Source organism: Typopeltis vanoorti, chromosome 7, assembly GCF_054136105.1.
Source record: "Typopeltis vanoorti isolate ZY-2024b chromosome 7, IOZ_Tvanoo_1.0, whole genome shotgun sequence".
NCBI classification, from domain to species: Eukaryota; Metazoa; Arthropoda; class Arachnida; order Uropygi; family Thelyphonidae; genus Typopeltis; species Typopeltis vanoorti.
Window position 1 is genome coordinate 151259404 of NC_143555.1, and position 17181 is coordinate 151276584.

Genomic DNA, 17181 nt, shown 5'->3' on the forward strand with positions numbered 1-17181 from the left:
GGTTCTTCCTCGAATACTTTCGTACACATTTTCCTGTTATTTCCTAGCTCACCGTGCTCTCTTGAACTGTGCCTTCACTTCACTTGTTGATTTTCAACTTGATACTGTCGATCACCAATCGATTCTCTGTCCGCTCCTCGAAATGTTCGCTTCCGCTGAACTGACGTGTCCAGTGCTTATGAGTATCCTGAGGCTTTTTAGAGGAATTTTCTGTTGCAAATTATCAAGCCATTCTTTAAGACAAATTCAAGCATTCTTTCTTTTATTTTCGTTGTTTTCTCCAAAATATTTTCCAATTAATCTTTCCCATCATTCTTTGTCATTTCCACCTTCGAACTTTAGTCTCCTCCAATGATTAGTATTTCTTCCTTTGGTACTGATTTGAAGATTTTTTCTTGATTTCTGTGGAATAACGCGATTTCTTCTTCAGAACTTTCTGAACTGGGTAAACAGACCGCACCAACTTGTGATTTCAAATTGTCTTGTTGCAAAACATTTAGTTGTTATTCTTTCATTTACTGATTTGTATTAAATTAAGCTTCTCTTGATAACAACGAAAAGATTTGCAGCAAGAAAATTTGATTTAAATTTTTAAAAGCAAAAAATCTCCTAAACGTCTGCTTTTTAAACTTTATTTCAACTTTCCTACTGTTTCCCAATTGGGTAATTCAGTAATTGATGTTTTAATTTCTTCATCCACTATTTCTGGCCGAAGACATATTTCATGGACTTCATGTTATGGTTCAATAATTTCACTATTCATAATTTTTCCATTATATCCTCGAGATATTCCTTCTATCTCTCCCTTATTGCCTTGTTATCAGCTAGTAATTTAAAAAATATTAATGTTTTTGTCTATACTACTTTATTTTTGTTTTGGGATTGCAGGTGTGCTCAGCATTTCAGCTCCTCCTTATTTGAGGTATTTCTACTTTGCTGATATACAGGGTGTTCGGGATAAATTTGACATATTTATAATTAATTATATTTTTCCGTAAGTTACATGTATTAACACACACTTCTCTTCATTTAAAAGTTTGGACCCTTCTTCATTCATATACAAGATGTCAGAAAGGATGGATAGCTGGAACCCACCTGAATCATGGAAGAGAATAACTTGTATCATGATGATTCGTGCCCGCCATCAAAATAAGGATATTACGACTGCTGCCCAATGCTCCCTGAATACAGTAAAAACAATCAGGCATGAACTAGAGACTTGCAATGGTGACTACGAGGATGTAGCAAGAAGAAAGATCCCTAGCAGACGATCTGATTGCGTTCGTACAGCAGAATTCTCGCAAATCTGCAGGAACAGGTGTTGAAGAACCCTGGCATTGGAATTCGGGCTTTGTTCGTGGAGTTGCTAACTGTAGTCAAGCCCTGGATAACAAAGGTAGGCAATGGTAGGCCGTATGTATGGCAGCAGGATTCGGCCCCTTGCCACACCTCTGGGAAAAGTCAAAAATGGTTGTCTGAAAATTTCTACGACTTCACCAGTCCAAATGTTTGGCCTCCAAACTCCCCAGACCTTAACCCCATGGATTATTTTGTATGGGGCGCAGTTGAAAAAGACACCAATCGCACTTCCAGTAATACAAAAGCCCAGTTAATGGATAAAATTAAAACAGTTTTTGCGGCCTTTCCCAGGGAGACTGTAGCATCAGCTTGTTCGAGGTTCCGAAGCAGAATTGAAGCTGTGATCGATGCTAATGGTGGTTATTTTGAGTAAATCTTGTTGATAGTATTGTAGTTAACTCTGCCTGTAATGTTTTTTTGTCAATTCATTAAATTTAATAGATACAAAGAAGATTTTCTTTTTCCTTACGAAACTGTCAAATTTATCCCGAACACCCTGTATTTCTTCTTTCCAGTTCCTCTTTACTTGTTTGTTTATTTATTGCAATATTTCTCAACCTTCCATAAAGTTTCTTTCTTCCCACAGTCATCTATTTCTTTCTTTATTAAGGAAATAGAAATTCGGTATCGCCTTTGTACCGACCGCTTCCTCGGCTGGAATTTTTAATTCCCAAAACTTTGTTCGCTGGTATTTTCAGCTCTTTCACTCTGCTCATTTCAAGCTCACCTTCTCACTCTTTTTTAAATTCATTTTTCGTATCTGAGGTCTCCAATAGATTTTTTCCTCTTTGATAACCGAACAAATATTCACGGTGTGATAAAATGCGACTCTTACGAAAGGTATTCCTCTAGAAATTATTTCTAAAGAATAGGAATTAATTTAGAAAATAATTTAAATATTATAAAATTTAAAAAAAAATGTACTCGGATTGGCATCAGTATACCAGATATTTAATATCGTTAGAATATTAATATTTATTATAAATTGAAAATAACACTGAGTATGCCACTCACCAATGGCATATTGAAGAAAGTCTTACCTGAATTCCCGAGAATTTCTTTAGGTCCTGTATTTTCTTACCATTCTTGGTAGTGAAGTTCTTAAAGCTCTCAGTTCTCTTAATCTTCTTGATTATGAAGCAATCAAGAAGATTAAGAAAGTTCGACTTTGTGAACTTCTTAAAGATCCGTCCAGAAAATTTGGATAGTTGAGTTCCCTCTTGTGTCAACTTCCTGCTGTCTCCTCTTAATTTCGTTAATTAGCTCTTCAGCGCAATTAGACATCATTTATAATGATAAAGGCGGTATAAACTTTATATTCCTATATATAATATATATACAGAACTAGTAATGATTATACGTATTATTAATACTCTTGTGTATATAAAAAATTTAACGTAAATCTATAATAATAATAATAATAATAATATATTGCTTGTACAAATTCTGTTTTAAATAAAATCAATTTCAAAGGAAAACAGTCAATGAAAAATTACAGTCAAGTGTACATGAAATATCTTTAAAAGAAAATATAGCATTGTTGAAAAAATAACATAATAATATATAAAATTATATATAATATATAAAAATAACATATATATATATATATATATATATATATATATATATATATATATATATATATTACTAATTAGTTTAAATTAATAAATAGCGCAATTGGAAGAACACTGGAACATTGTGCCCTTTGATTGGAAAAGACCTGGGCTTGATTCTCGTCCTGACGAGGTAAGCCCTTATATGGGCTTTTTCACTTAAAGGTGAGTTAGCCGATCTCATGCGGTGGTAGCAGGGTTTTTTCTCCCGGAAACTCGGGTTTTTCATCCCTCATACAGACAGAACACACGCAATTTACAGACAAAAAATATGTTGTTGGTGGTGATGAAGGGCGATAGATGGCGTTGATGGTAGTAGTGTCGTAGTTGGAGAATTAAGTAGTAGTGGAGAGGATGAGATGTATCTAGCGAAGTAGTGTGCCCTCTCGCGATGAGTCCTTGGACTCCCTGGAGGTGTCACGTAGTAATAATAGTAATAGTAATATGTATGTGAATATTAAATTTCCTCCTAAAATATTTTGAAAAAAATCCGCTTATCTTAATCATCTAAAGATAAACGCAATGCGTTACCTTAAGAGAAGTCGAGATCAATTATCATTTCAGTTCTGCTTTTAATACCAAAACTATTTATCGAAATACTCGGAATAATTAAAAATCATTATAATAAAATACTTCAGAATGTACCAGAGGTTGATTATTAATTGAAATTCGTCAGATGTTGAACTCCATTGTTTCTGAATAATTTTCATCTATTCATAATCATCTATGCTTTATATTTTGTATTTTTCTCTAAAATAACTATCATAATAAGTGATAGTTATTTAGATTTTCAATCAATGGAGAATTTCAATTAATGGAGCACCCCCCACTTTTAAGTGGGGGGTGCTCCATATACAAAAAAAAAAAAAAAAAAAAAAAAAAAAAAAACTTTTTATCCTTAATCAGTAACGAATTTATTAATAAATAAATTTACATATTAAAAATATTTCATCCTCACCACGAACAAACACCAATAATAAAAGTTTCGTATCAATAGCAACGACAAGCGCAAACGATTATCGGCGTTAAATCGCAGTGCATTTGTTTCGTGTAACGATAATTGAAAAAAGAGAATTCTTTTCATATTTTCAACTCTAACACTCGTCATAATTCAGCCTTGTAATAAATAAATAATTATATGTTATTTTAACAAAATAAAATAGGATTCACAAAAAATAGTTCACCACGCACACGCACCTATAATAAACGTTTCATAACTCACAGAAATAACGCGCGCAAGCATACTAAAGATACACTGCAGTGCGGGAATGACGTAACCGTGCAATGACAAGCGCAAACGAATATCGGCGTTAGATCGCAGTGCATTTGTTTCGTAATCTAAAGCGTTAATCGGACAATTCGAATTATTAACTATTCAATCAATGTCGAAACATAAGCTGTAACCTTTAACATGTTGTATTGCATTTGTGTAATGTTGTAAGCATTGTTATTATTTAGAAACACAGACAAAATTTAATTTTTTCATTTTTTTCTTTGCGGGTGTTGCAGTGTCACATTGCTTATGTACGGGCCGCCACTGTGAGCAGCAACAGAAACAGAAGCAAATACTCACCCCATTAATGTTTTGATGATCGAGAAACGCAGCGAGTATGATCGACGTTTGGTATTTTGGAATCGAAACACAATCCTCTCTAATAGTGAGACAAACACGCCAACAATGCACTTTCAATAAACACATCTCTGCTTGCGGTTATAACAATGGGTTGCAAGTTTTCAAATTATTTGATTCAACAATAAAATTATTCTTATTATATAGAGGTTGACTATATTTCTTTTCATTACATAAATAACTGGTCGAAATTATAAAATTAACATAAATTAACTTTCCAAAGTAATTTTCCACCATAAAGAACTACAGAACAGTAGCTATCATAATGCGATGTAGGTAGGCGAACTTCAAAGTATAAATGCATCACACTTCTTTCATATCACTACTGTATTTTATATTGCAATAACCTTGTCATCTGCTAATACACACAGCTTACATCTTTAATCGTTTGGATTATCGAGATGATTATATCATGAACCAACAGTTTTACAATGAGAGAGAGAGAGAGACAGAGAGAGAGAGAGAGAGATTTGTTGCCACACAAATTTTTTTAAAGACGTAAAGTGGTATGGAAATGTTAAATAAAAATAAAATAAATAGGTAATAGATGGAACGTGTAAAGGAACGTGAATTAATGGCAGCAGAAATAAATAGTAAATTGTAAACTAACCATATTATTGTAACATAATTATAAAATAAATTGCAAAAAAAAAAAAAAAAAACTACACAGAGCTCGAAACATCTTAAAGTAACGTAAATGCAATCATATCAAAAACGTTTTATTCGCCACGAGCGTAATGATGAGGAAATGATATCTAAGATACAGGGGCTTAAATATCATTTGAAATATCATCGACCACAAATTATAAATATCAGTACAGAACTATTCCATTTTAATACTGCAAATATCATTATAACACTGCAAGTATAATAATAATAATAATAATAATAATAATAATTTTTTTTATATATATTTTTATTTTTATTTTTATATTTTTATATTTATATTATATATTTTTATATATTTTAATAATAATAATAATAATAATTAATAATAATAATAATAATAATAATAATAATAATAATCTAGCAAATAAAGAACATGCATTACAAACTAATGCGACCAAAACAAAAATTTGAATATCGATAATAACAGCAAATGCAGATTATGCGATCAGAAAGATGAGACTGTAGAACATCTAATCAGTGCCTGAAGCAGAAGGGCTCAAACTGATAAATTCCGCCGTGATCAAGTGGCCAAAATAGTTCATTGGTATGTATGCAAATAATATGGCTTTCCTACTTCTGATTACTGGTGGCAGCATAAAATTGAGACTGTATTGGAAAGCCAAACAGCAAAAATTCTCTGGGACTTTAGAATACAACCTGATCGGCATTTGGAACACAATAGACCTGACATTACAATTATCGAACATCGACAGGTTTGGATTATCGATATTGCAGTACCCAGTGATAACAACATCAACAACAAAGAATTGGAAAAAATTACTAAATATCGAGATCTGGCAATCGAAGTTGGCCGACTGTGGCTTAAGCACACCAAAGTCATCCCAATAGTTATCGGTGCACAATTTCAAAGAAGCTATCCAACTATTTACAGCAATTAAAAATCAATGAAGTGACCCCATATGATCTATGAAAAACGGCATTACTTGGAACAGTCCATATTTTACGACGCTACCAACGGACTATTCTTAGATTCTTGGGTAGAATCTGAATTATACTGAATCACCAGTCAAATTTTTATTGGTATGGTATCTTGTTTTCACTGAGTATCAATTATGTGAATAATAATAATAATAATAATAATAATAATAATAATAATAATAATATACGGGAATGATGAAATCAGCAATGGATACAAGTTCATTTATTTGATAATAATAATTTATAATAATTATATAATTTAATAATAATAATAATAATTATTATTATTATTATTAAATGAAATAAGTTAAAGAAATGCTGCCAAGTAAATAAAAAGAAAAAACTTGAAACTTCGCAAAACGAAATATACTTTATATTTCGTTTTGCGAATAATATGAATGTATATTTCGAAATATACAGTCATATTATTCAGTATTAATTTAAGTATTCGAAATTATTTAAGTATTAATTTTATTATTAATAATAAAATTAATACTTAAATATTTTTTATACTTTTAATATTATTCGAAATTAATTTAAGTATTTATTAATTTTAATTACTCGTAATGGCGCCTTCACTTCTTTTAGTGTACGTTCAAAAGCTTCCTGCGTTTGGAAACTTCTGCATTCCATCATCCTCTTCTTCAAAACATGTTCTCGTGAGAATATGAGCTCGTTTAGGTTTTGAACATGAAAGAACAAAGGTTAGTAATTAAAGGAGATCGCAGTCCATTTAAAGAGAAAAATCCTTGGTGATTGGGTTTAATTAATACTCTTCCTTCTGTTGAAAGGACTGGTTTCGTGAAAATGAGGTCGGACTAGTGAAAGACAAAGAAAAGTTTGTTTAATAGGGAGAGAGGATTTCGCTGATTATATCGTAAACCAAAGTTGCAGTAAAATTGGGAAATGTTAGTGAATTTCCGAAATGACAACGAGAACGGAAATTACAAGCAACCAGTTCAAGACAACGTGAAAACTCAGAGTTGTTGATTTTCCAGTAGTCACGTTGTCTCCTTAATAACAACGCGGTTGAAAAATAAAATAATCTAAGAAAAATTCAGTGCTCTAATCTGATAGGTCGGTTTCTATGGAAAATTAGAAAAAAGAATCATGAATTTATGCAATATACGGGAATGATGAAATCAGCAATGGATACAAGTTCATTTATCTGATAAGAAATTATGGACTTTTATATAGCAGAAGCTTAATATGCAAGTCAATCGTTATCCTTGCTAATGGTTCTTTTAACCTTTTTTGTGAAAAGCATAGACAAATAATCATCGTTGTATGATTCAATGTAATCCAGCAAGTGAAGTATTCTTATAGAGTAGATGAATATTCTATTTTCAATATCTTCACTGATGCTCGTTTGCGGGTATCATCTTCATCTTAATGCAGTGGAGAAACGAAAATACGTTGCTTGAATATCTACTCATCTTAGCCAAAGTACTTCCGTGTCCTCATATACGTAACTGAAATGTTATCTGAAATACCTTCTACACACACACACACACACACACACACACACACACACACACACACACACACACACACACACACACACACACACACACACACACACACACACACACACACACACACACACACACACACACACACACACACACACACACACACACACACACACACACACACACACACACACACACACACACACACACAAACTACAACTTCAAAATATGATTTGAAATATTCTAGAAGACTTTTTACGCCTTTGTAGAGATAAAAAGTAGACATGTGGATTCAGCTGCCAATTCGTTTTCTTTTTCTTTTTATTCGAGTAAAACTTTAGTTCTTCGCATTTGCAATTGTCATCAATTAAGACATTTTAAACAACTGCAATGCATATTAATGCAAGAAATTTGTTTTATAATATAAATGATTGACAACTGCCATTTAGACTTTCATGATATTTACTTCATTCAAAACGCTCTCTTTCTCAGATTATAGCTACAGATTATGAATATAGATTAAGTGTTTCTGAAGCTCAATCAAATTCAGACGTGGAGGCATTAGGTTAAGAAAAATCTAGAAAGTAATCACACACACAACATATTCCTTTAGAAATCCTCCATATCTTGATGTGCTACACGGATTTTCATTGTCACAAAACTACTTGATCAAAATGATATACGGTATGTATATGACCTTGGGTGTAATATAAGTTAAAGATACCAAGAAATTTTATACTTGGTTTTAATCCTTTTCCTGTGAAAGCAAAACAAAGTTTTGCGCGTGAAATATGAAATATGTATTCACGTCTGACCTTGCATGTAGAGGCTAATGACGAGATAATAGAGGCTGAATTTGTGGTTAATCTACAAGGCTTCACCCTGGGCGATGAAAATTCGATTATCAGATTTATTAAATTTAAATGATTAAACAATTCGTGAGATTGAACAAAATCACATGCCATCCACATGAACTAGCATTAATCCCTGTTCTCTTCAGTTTCTGTTTCTTTAAATACAGAGATTCTTTTTAAGCTTTAATTTCTGCACTATCGCAACCGACACACGGAAATTCTTCCTGAGATGTCTGCGTTAATAGAAATAAAATATTGAAATATATTCGTTGGGGTAAATAATTTCAAATGTATTTCAGGGGCAAAAAATCAGGAAATATTATAAGATTAAAGAACTGAGGGAGATGACATGTCTGCAAGGGATTATTTTTTTTATTACCCAATCTAGTAGATTCTGGTTCAAATAAATGGAACCAACTCCGCTGTTTGTAGTTATGTATGTTCTAAATTAATTAAACTTTAATTAAATCAATTTTCCATCTCGGATTTGATAAATCCATCAGGTTACAACTAACGAACTGATTCTCTTAATATCATTTCTGCTGTCCCTTTTCACACTTCATCAATCTTCTCTGAACACTCTCTTGATTTTTATTTCGTCCATTAATGAATACCATAGTTAATTAATATCAAAATAAAGAGGAATATCTCACGTTTCCATTCACATTCGAAACGAGTGTTTGTGTTATTGCAACACGAAGTTTGTTTACGAAGAAAGCAAACGTCTTACACCAATAAAAGAAAACTGACCTGTCTCGTATTTGAAGTCGCGAATTAATGAAAAATTTAATTTTTCAAAAATTAAAAAGATTATTTTGCGATGGCCGGGAATCGAACCCGGGTCAACTGCTTGGAAGGCAGCTATGCTAACCTCTATACCACCATCGCACGTGTTTTACCTTGTATAGTCTTCTTAAGAGGTAATCCGAGCACTAACCTATTTCAAGAATGATGACGTCGCTAGATCGTCGACGAAGTAAGTAAAGTGCTACATCGTGAGGAGCATACCGGTTTTGCTGCTCATTCTTCGTCGTCTGTGCTACGTAAATAGAGCCTTGAATAATACACATAGAGAATTAATGTCCTCGTTTTTAATATCTGAAAACAGCATTTAATCGGTTTGGGCGATCTTTTTTTACAGTCTACACGCCAGAATGGCAACGTCGTTTCTCACTTCCATCGGAATGTTACTCGGAATAGCATTTTACACTATTTTCATGCAACCATTTTTTATCGGTCAACAGTTGATTTCCTAATTGTTGACATTCTTGTTATTTTCGTAATAACGTTATGACGTCTTCTGTAGCTAATGTTAGCCGTTTGGCGTCGATCAGAGATATTTGTTTTAAAAACCTGGATCGGGGTTAAAGGCTCGAACACGATTTATTAAATGTCGACCTGTTTTCTTTTATATACTCTAGAAATATAATTTTCTTCTGCCACTAAATTACGGCCTAATCGAAATGACTGGATAAATTTTAACACGCATAATGTAATGTTGGTCGGTCTATCGACTTACAGATTCTTTTGTTAGATTTTAATTTTTCCATTTAGTTCAAAGCTCCTGAATTTTGTTAGCCTTCAGTTATTTTTATTTTAACATGTTGCTATGTTATATTTTCGTGCTCACATTATTCCTACGAATTTAAATTTAATTACTTGTCCTAATATTTTCCCAGCATTTCAGTTTTCATGTTCTTTCGCTATTTTCATCAGTTTCGCTGGTGGCATTTTCATGTTAAATCTGAGAAAGATGTACAATTCCCCCGAAACTAACAATTAATAAAGTAATTAAAAAGCAAAAGTTATATGTAATACTAGATATATTTTTATTTATATATTTATACATTTTATTTCGCATGTTTTTCAGTGTTTAAGTTAATCAATAACTCATCCATTTTTATTTTTGCATTCGTTTCTTTAAAAATATCTTATAAATCAAGTTTTTGGAGGAATGAAGTTTTTAGCCAAAACGTACGAAATGTGTTCGAGGAGTATGCAGTTAAATTACCTACCAATAACGATGCCGAAAGCAGTCTGTTGACGGGACGTCAATGTCCGCGTAGATAAAGTAAGCCCATAAACACAACAGAAGCCCACCGACTGTGAAGATAATCTCTCTCTCTCTCCCAGTCAAAGTCGGTTATCTTTCTGATTGCATGCTCTTGATTTTGCAGCTGCACGATATATAACTTTCTTCAGGTATGGAAAACGGATTATTGGTGTCAACCTGATGTGGCAGTTGAAGTATTTTTAATAGTTTCTTCATTTTTGAAAGTTGACTTAATTTATACACCGCAAATAAGCTTTATTCCAAATGCTATGTTGGATTTCAGCTTACGAGAGAAATATCCATGATGGAATTAAAAGCAGATATAGAACTGCGAATTGGCAGGTAATGAAATTATGCAAGGGTATCTGTGCCCCCAAAGGGATGTTGAAATGCATCAACAAGAGTGTCAGAAGTATCAGAAATAAAGGAGAGGAGTTTTTGGCATTGGACTGCTCAACTTCGTCAAAAATTATTGGCATCAGCAAAACCTCGTCAGAAAATGATGTAGTCACAGGAATAAAATGTGATTGGTATTATATTTTTAGAGAAGATAGAAGAAAAAGGGGAGGAGGAAGGGTATTGTTAATGACAGATAACTTGGACCAAAAAGAGAAGGCGAGGAAGTATTGTATGATATCATGGAAATGGTTCATTTGAAGCTGTCCGGTGTGACATTACATTTTAGATAATTCATAATAAAATAATAAAATAAATTAATAATAAAGTAATAAAATTTCATAATAAAATTATAAAAAGAAATATTAATTTGCAAAAATCTTTTAAAATATTAGTACACCTTTCCTAAATTACAATAAACTAGATAAAAGTTAAAGCAGTACAGCTTTCAGTCATAAGAGAAAATAACTTATAACATAACAATCGTAAGATATTTGTAATAAGATAAATACAATCACATGATGAATATGAGGGTGTAGTTAGGTTGAATTCGTTGACGAGCCATAAGAAAAAGTTCCTGAAATTTTGTTCATTTTAAAATTGTTCTTGACTTAGAAATTAGAAGAAATAATTTTACAGAGTAAATATTCAGTTCATATAGGTCGTGTATTAATGCTAATATATTATTCATCGACGTTTACTATATAGAAATGTAGTACCATCAAATGGTACTACCAACAAAAGGGATGGTAGGTTTTTGTAAATAAAAAAAATATTAAAAGTAATTCATGTATGAAAATAATAATATCAGTTATTGGTGTGCAAACGACAACTGAAACTTCAACCTAAAATCCACAAAAACTTCAGAATATGGTGGCATTAATAATTATTATTTTCCAGAGAATGCTAGGTGTATCTATTGGAAACTTTATTTTAAGGGGCTTACTGGCATGTTTCTCTCGGATTAAAAGAATGCCACAGAGATACTGTTTATTAAAATAGAAGAAAAATAGAGGATTTAAAAACTATAGGCTAATCTATATTCTGTTGGCTTTTTTATTTTCAAAATTATTAGAGAAATAGAACCAATGATATACTTTGGGAGAAAAAAAATCCTTTTTTTAAGAGAAAATCCTATTAGCTTAATTTTTTTTAACTGTTATTTTAATTTTCTGCTACAGTTTTTTCTTACACATTTGTTTTTATATTTATTTAGATGCATGCTCTCAATCATCATTATTTGCATCGTATAAAATGCCTTTATTAGTACGTGCTAGAGGATTAGTCAGACACTGGAGCCTCACATAACCTTCCTACCGTCGACACCCGAAAGACATTTTCTGCTTTCTGAAGTTAATCAAAGTTTGCATTTTCTTTCGTGTGTGTAGAGGGAGGGGTGTCTTTTGGTGAGGTCTAAAAAATAATACTAAAATATCTTCGGAATACATTGTTGAGTCCATAATTTCTTCCAAAAACTCGTAAAATCACCCAATAATGAGCGATCCGCAGGGTCAGAAATCGTCACCGACTATGTAAGTAAAGGTGACATCTCAAAAAATCGGACGATCTCTAGGCCACTCCATAGTGGGCGAAAGACCGTCCATATCTCAGCGTTGGTTCCACTCAGTGACGGGCTCCCCGACCACTGAGCAGAACCGCTCAAATTCCGAGGAAAATAATTCACCGACAAAGCCCCTCAGCGGTCCGTGCCGGAGAACACTTTCCCCGGAGACTCAAATTGCTCTCTTAAGACAAAAACCCCAAGAGAGCGAACTCAAAAACTCTCGAAACTCTTCGCCCAAGGGGGGTAACAGCAACAGCCGAACCTCAGTTAGAACTTCATTGGTACAGCATTGCCATCCGTTACCCTCCAAGGGTATTAATCAATCACCGCATCTCACGGTCGATTCTCCTTCTTTCCAATCCCACCATCCCTGGTAGCAATACTGCTGTTGATCTGCGACTGTTTATTCAACGGGTTGTCCAGCTTATTTCTCAGCTAGCCTTTTTATCAGAATACTGTCCAACTATCTGCGACCTGTGGTTGCGTTCAGTAGCACTCAGCTCTGCCCTGAAATGCTATTGTTATGCAGCAAGTAAAGAAAGAATGAATTTCAAATAACTACTGAATGCAGATGATGTGACAATGACGGATGCAAAGCGAGATTGTTCAACTAATGAGTAGCCATTTTGCTAAAAGCTATCAACCTGGCTATTCCTATAACCAGGTTGTATAATTTGAGTCTCAGAACAAAGAAGATTTAGGATTTAGGACAGAATCCCCTGGTGGAAATTCAATAACAACATCAAGCAAGTATTGTAAGGTAATTGTATTTTTAATAAGTGAAATTTCGCTGGGTGTATAAGAATAATCAAGCAAAAAACCTTATGATTTAATTTGAGTGTCATAATATATATATATATATATAACTATATATATATATATATATATATATATATATATATATAGTTTTATGGAAAAAAAATTGAATGACTAGAACCGAGATTTAATTAAAAAGGTTTTAATATAAACACACTACTAGTTTCGGCCTGTAACAGCCTTCTTCAGGTGACATTATAAAAGAAAAAACACTAAACATTGAGGGTTAAAAGACTATGAACATCATAGACAGTCTTTATACATAATTAGCATTAAATACAATATATATATATATATATATATATATATATATATATATATATATATATATATATATATATATATATATATATATATATATTGTATTTAAGATCCAACTTTAATTCAAAGACAAATGTATGTAAAAATGTTTAAAATTTTCAAAATAATCAGAAAGCTTGGATGTTTAGTGTCCTCTTTTTCTATTTATTTTACATCGCCGAAATGAAGCTCTGTCTTTGAAAATTAAATTATTTTTATTACATTTACTGATCATTGGTGCTAAAAGAGTGTTCAGCTTAACTGGCTATTCCTATAAACCAGGTTGTATAATTTGAGTCTTCTCAGAACAAGGAAGATTTCACAGGAGTGGAAAGAACAGGCTTAGGACAGAATCCCCTGGTGGAAATTCAATAACAACATCAAGTCCTTATCCTTATAAGGACTGGCTTAAAGGGACGAAGCAAGAATGCTTTTCATCTTCCCCGTTATCTGTAGAGGACAGTGTAGGGATAAGGTGTTATTGAGCTATTAAAGCTCTAATCATGGCAGGAGGGTAACAGCAATAGCCGATCCTCAGTTAGAACTTCATTAGCTACAGCAGTGCCATCAATTACCCTCCAAGGGTATTGGATTGAATCATAACAACATCAAGTTCTAATAAGAACTGGGCGATGGACTGAGTCCTTGACCCTTTATCCAGTCATCTGAATGAAGACAATCTGTGTGGATGGGGTGATACTGAGCTAAAAGCTCTAGTCATGGCTGGGTAACGGCAATAGCCGAGCCTCAGTTAAAGCTTCATTAGCTACAGCATTGTTATCCGCTACCCTGGAAGTCCTAAAAAGGACTAATTTTCGCTTTTTCAAGATGTTTTAAGTAACATCAAGAAAGTATTGTAAGATAATTGTATTTTTGATAAGTGAAATTTCGCTGGGTGTATAATAGTAATCAAGCAAAAAGCCTTATGATTTAATTTAATACAACATATATAAATTAATATAATATATATATATATATTGTATTAAAGATCCAACTTTAATTCAAAGACAAATGTATGTAAAAATGTTTAAAATTTTCAAAATAATCAGAAAGCTTGGATGTTTAGTGTCCTCTTTTTCTATTTATTTTACATCGCCAAAATAAAGCTCTGTCTTTGAAAATTAAATTATTTTTATTACATTTACTGATCAGTAAAATTGCTGGGGTATATTTCTTTGATAAATATATATTAAAAAAAATGTATATTTATATTTACAGCTTCATAGAATCAAGGAGTAGCGTGCATCAGAATAATGACAAAATAACCAATTTTGTCATTATCGAAACTAAGTGAATGCTTTTTTTCCTCTTTTTTTTTAAAGATATCTTAGTAATTCTCTGACAATTTATTATTCCTTATCGTATCTCTTGCTGAAATTTTCGGAAAATCTCAGGTGTATATAATTTGCGCATTCTGAATGTGCTCATTCTCTCGAAGTTCATGTAACACCTAGATGGTACATAGAAGTAGCTACTTACTGATTGGTCAGAAGTGTCATTGCGTCAGGGCTTGTTATACGGTATGTATTTCTGACTGTCCTGTAGTTGGCATCGAAATAATGTTTTAGCAAAGCTGCATAGTGACATAAATGTTTCACTGTCAGTATTTGTTGTTCTGACGTTGCAGTGTATATAAGATCATTATTTTCTCTTTGTTCCCAAAAGATCAGTTTTGTTATTTTGTATTGTAGCGACATTAATCTATTTAATTTGTAGGGTGCACAGAAAGCATACGTTGTTATAGCGTATCTTAGTATATTTTGGCATAGTACTTTGTATATTAGTGTTTTTAGGCGTATGGAAACTATGTCTTTTAACCTGTAGAGTTTGCCAGTAACCGGTAGTGGTTTTTCGTTAGCCAGTCAGTGAGCAGTGTACTGTATGTCATGTTGCATATTTGTTTGGGCTATGTTTGCAATATTATGGATGGATATTATAGCTGTATCGTTAGCATTTTGGTAGATTTTGCATTTTAGAGGTAGTTGTTTGTGGCAGTCCACATGTTACTGGTAACTCTCCACTACGGACTGACCCGATGCATGCGATTTGTTTTCTATTTTGAGGGTAGTTTCTAAACAACGTGTGCAGAAACCCGCCTATTCTAACATGTCTTAGCTTTTCTAATAAGGTTTGATGTGTCCAATGTTTAAGCTAAGTCGATACATGACAATTTTGTGTTTATCTAAGGTGGTATTAATTACGTCTATAAAATTTTCCGAGAGAGATGTAGTTTTCCTTTATTCTTCCGAAAACCTTGATGAGTTTTTGTGGATAATATGAAAGTTTTCTGTTTATGTTGCGAGTTTCCTTAGTACGATGAGCTCCATAATTTGATTGTAATCATTAGTTCAATTTCTTTTTCCATGTTTGTATATAAATAGGGCAGTCTTTAACATACTGGGTGTTTGTCCGGTTTTAATTTATTAATTTTAGTAAGTTCGGTCATTGGATAGCTGAGTGTTCCGGGATATCTTTTGGTTTGATGCTGTCGATTGCTGGGCCGCTGTTTGGTTTGATTTGATGTATTACAGAGAGAAGTTCTGCTTGTCTTATGGTTCGGAAAAATAATGTCTGTTTGGATTGTGGTCCAAGTAGGGGATCGCGTTTTGTGATTAGAGGAATATTTCTGTGCAGTTTTTGGATGGAGTCCGCAAAGTATTGGTTAAAGTCATTTGCTAGTTGGTGGAACGATTTAGCGTCTTTCATGAAGCTGTTTTACGGTTTCAAAGGTGGTATCGGGAGCAAAATCTAGCGTCAGATGCCAGGGTTGTTTCATGTTGTTTTGTACAGAGGTTAATTTGTCTCTGTAGTAGTTTCTTTTTGCGTTTCTTGTTTGCGTTCTAAGGCGATTCCTTGTTATCTTATATTCGATTTTTAAAGCTTCGTTATTTGGATATCGCTTTAATTGTTGGTTTCAACATTTCTTTCATGCAGAAGAATGTTGTAAAAAAGAACAAAATAGTTATTACATCTCAGGCCCTTGATCTGAGGCCCTTTTACACCGCCCGTGGTTCTAGTAATTCTATTTAATCTTATCTTGTTGCTTCCTCTCCTTGGGATGGTTGCAGCTAGGGAGATAGTTACGAAGTATCTAGGGAGATAGTTACGAAGCAAGGTGGTTTCCTGTTGCCTTTCTTGCCGGAAGTATATATGACTACAGCGGTGTGTGTGTGTGTACGAGACCGGTTTTCCTATTTCTGAGGGATAAAAAACCAGTATTATCAAGAAAAAAATCCACCGCTACCGTATGAGACCGGTTAACCCATTTTTTGCCGAAAGATACCAAATACAGGTTCTTCACATCAAGCGGGAATTGAACGCGGGCCTTTCCGACTACAAGACTGCGTCTATACCGACTAAGCTAGGGAGGTTCAGTAATTCTGTAGTCATCATCAAAGTAATCTTCATCGTATCTACATAATTAAAAACGTATTAGTCGTTAATACTTTATGTTTTTTCTTTGCAGTACAGATAAAGATAAAATACAGCGTGTCTTAATACATTTAACTTAATAAT

At 33.1% G+C, this 17181-nt stretch overlaps 1 non-coding gene across 1 annotated transcript; it reads right to left on the reverse strand.

The window, feature by feature from the left end:
* Positions 1–9352: 9352 nt before the first annotated feature.
* On the reverse strand, positions 9353–9424 carry TRNAG-UCC (transfer RNA glycine (anticodon UCC)). The gene has a single exon. It is a non-coding gene; the product is annotated as a tRNA-Gly (tRNA).
* Between the last annotated feature and the right edge of the window lie 7757 nt (positions 9425–17181).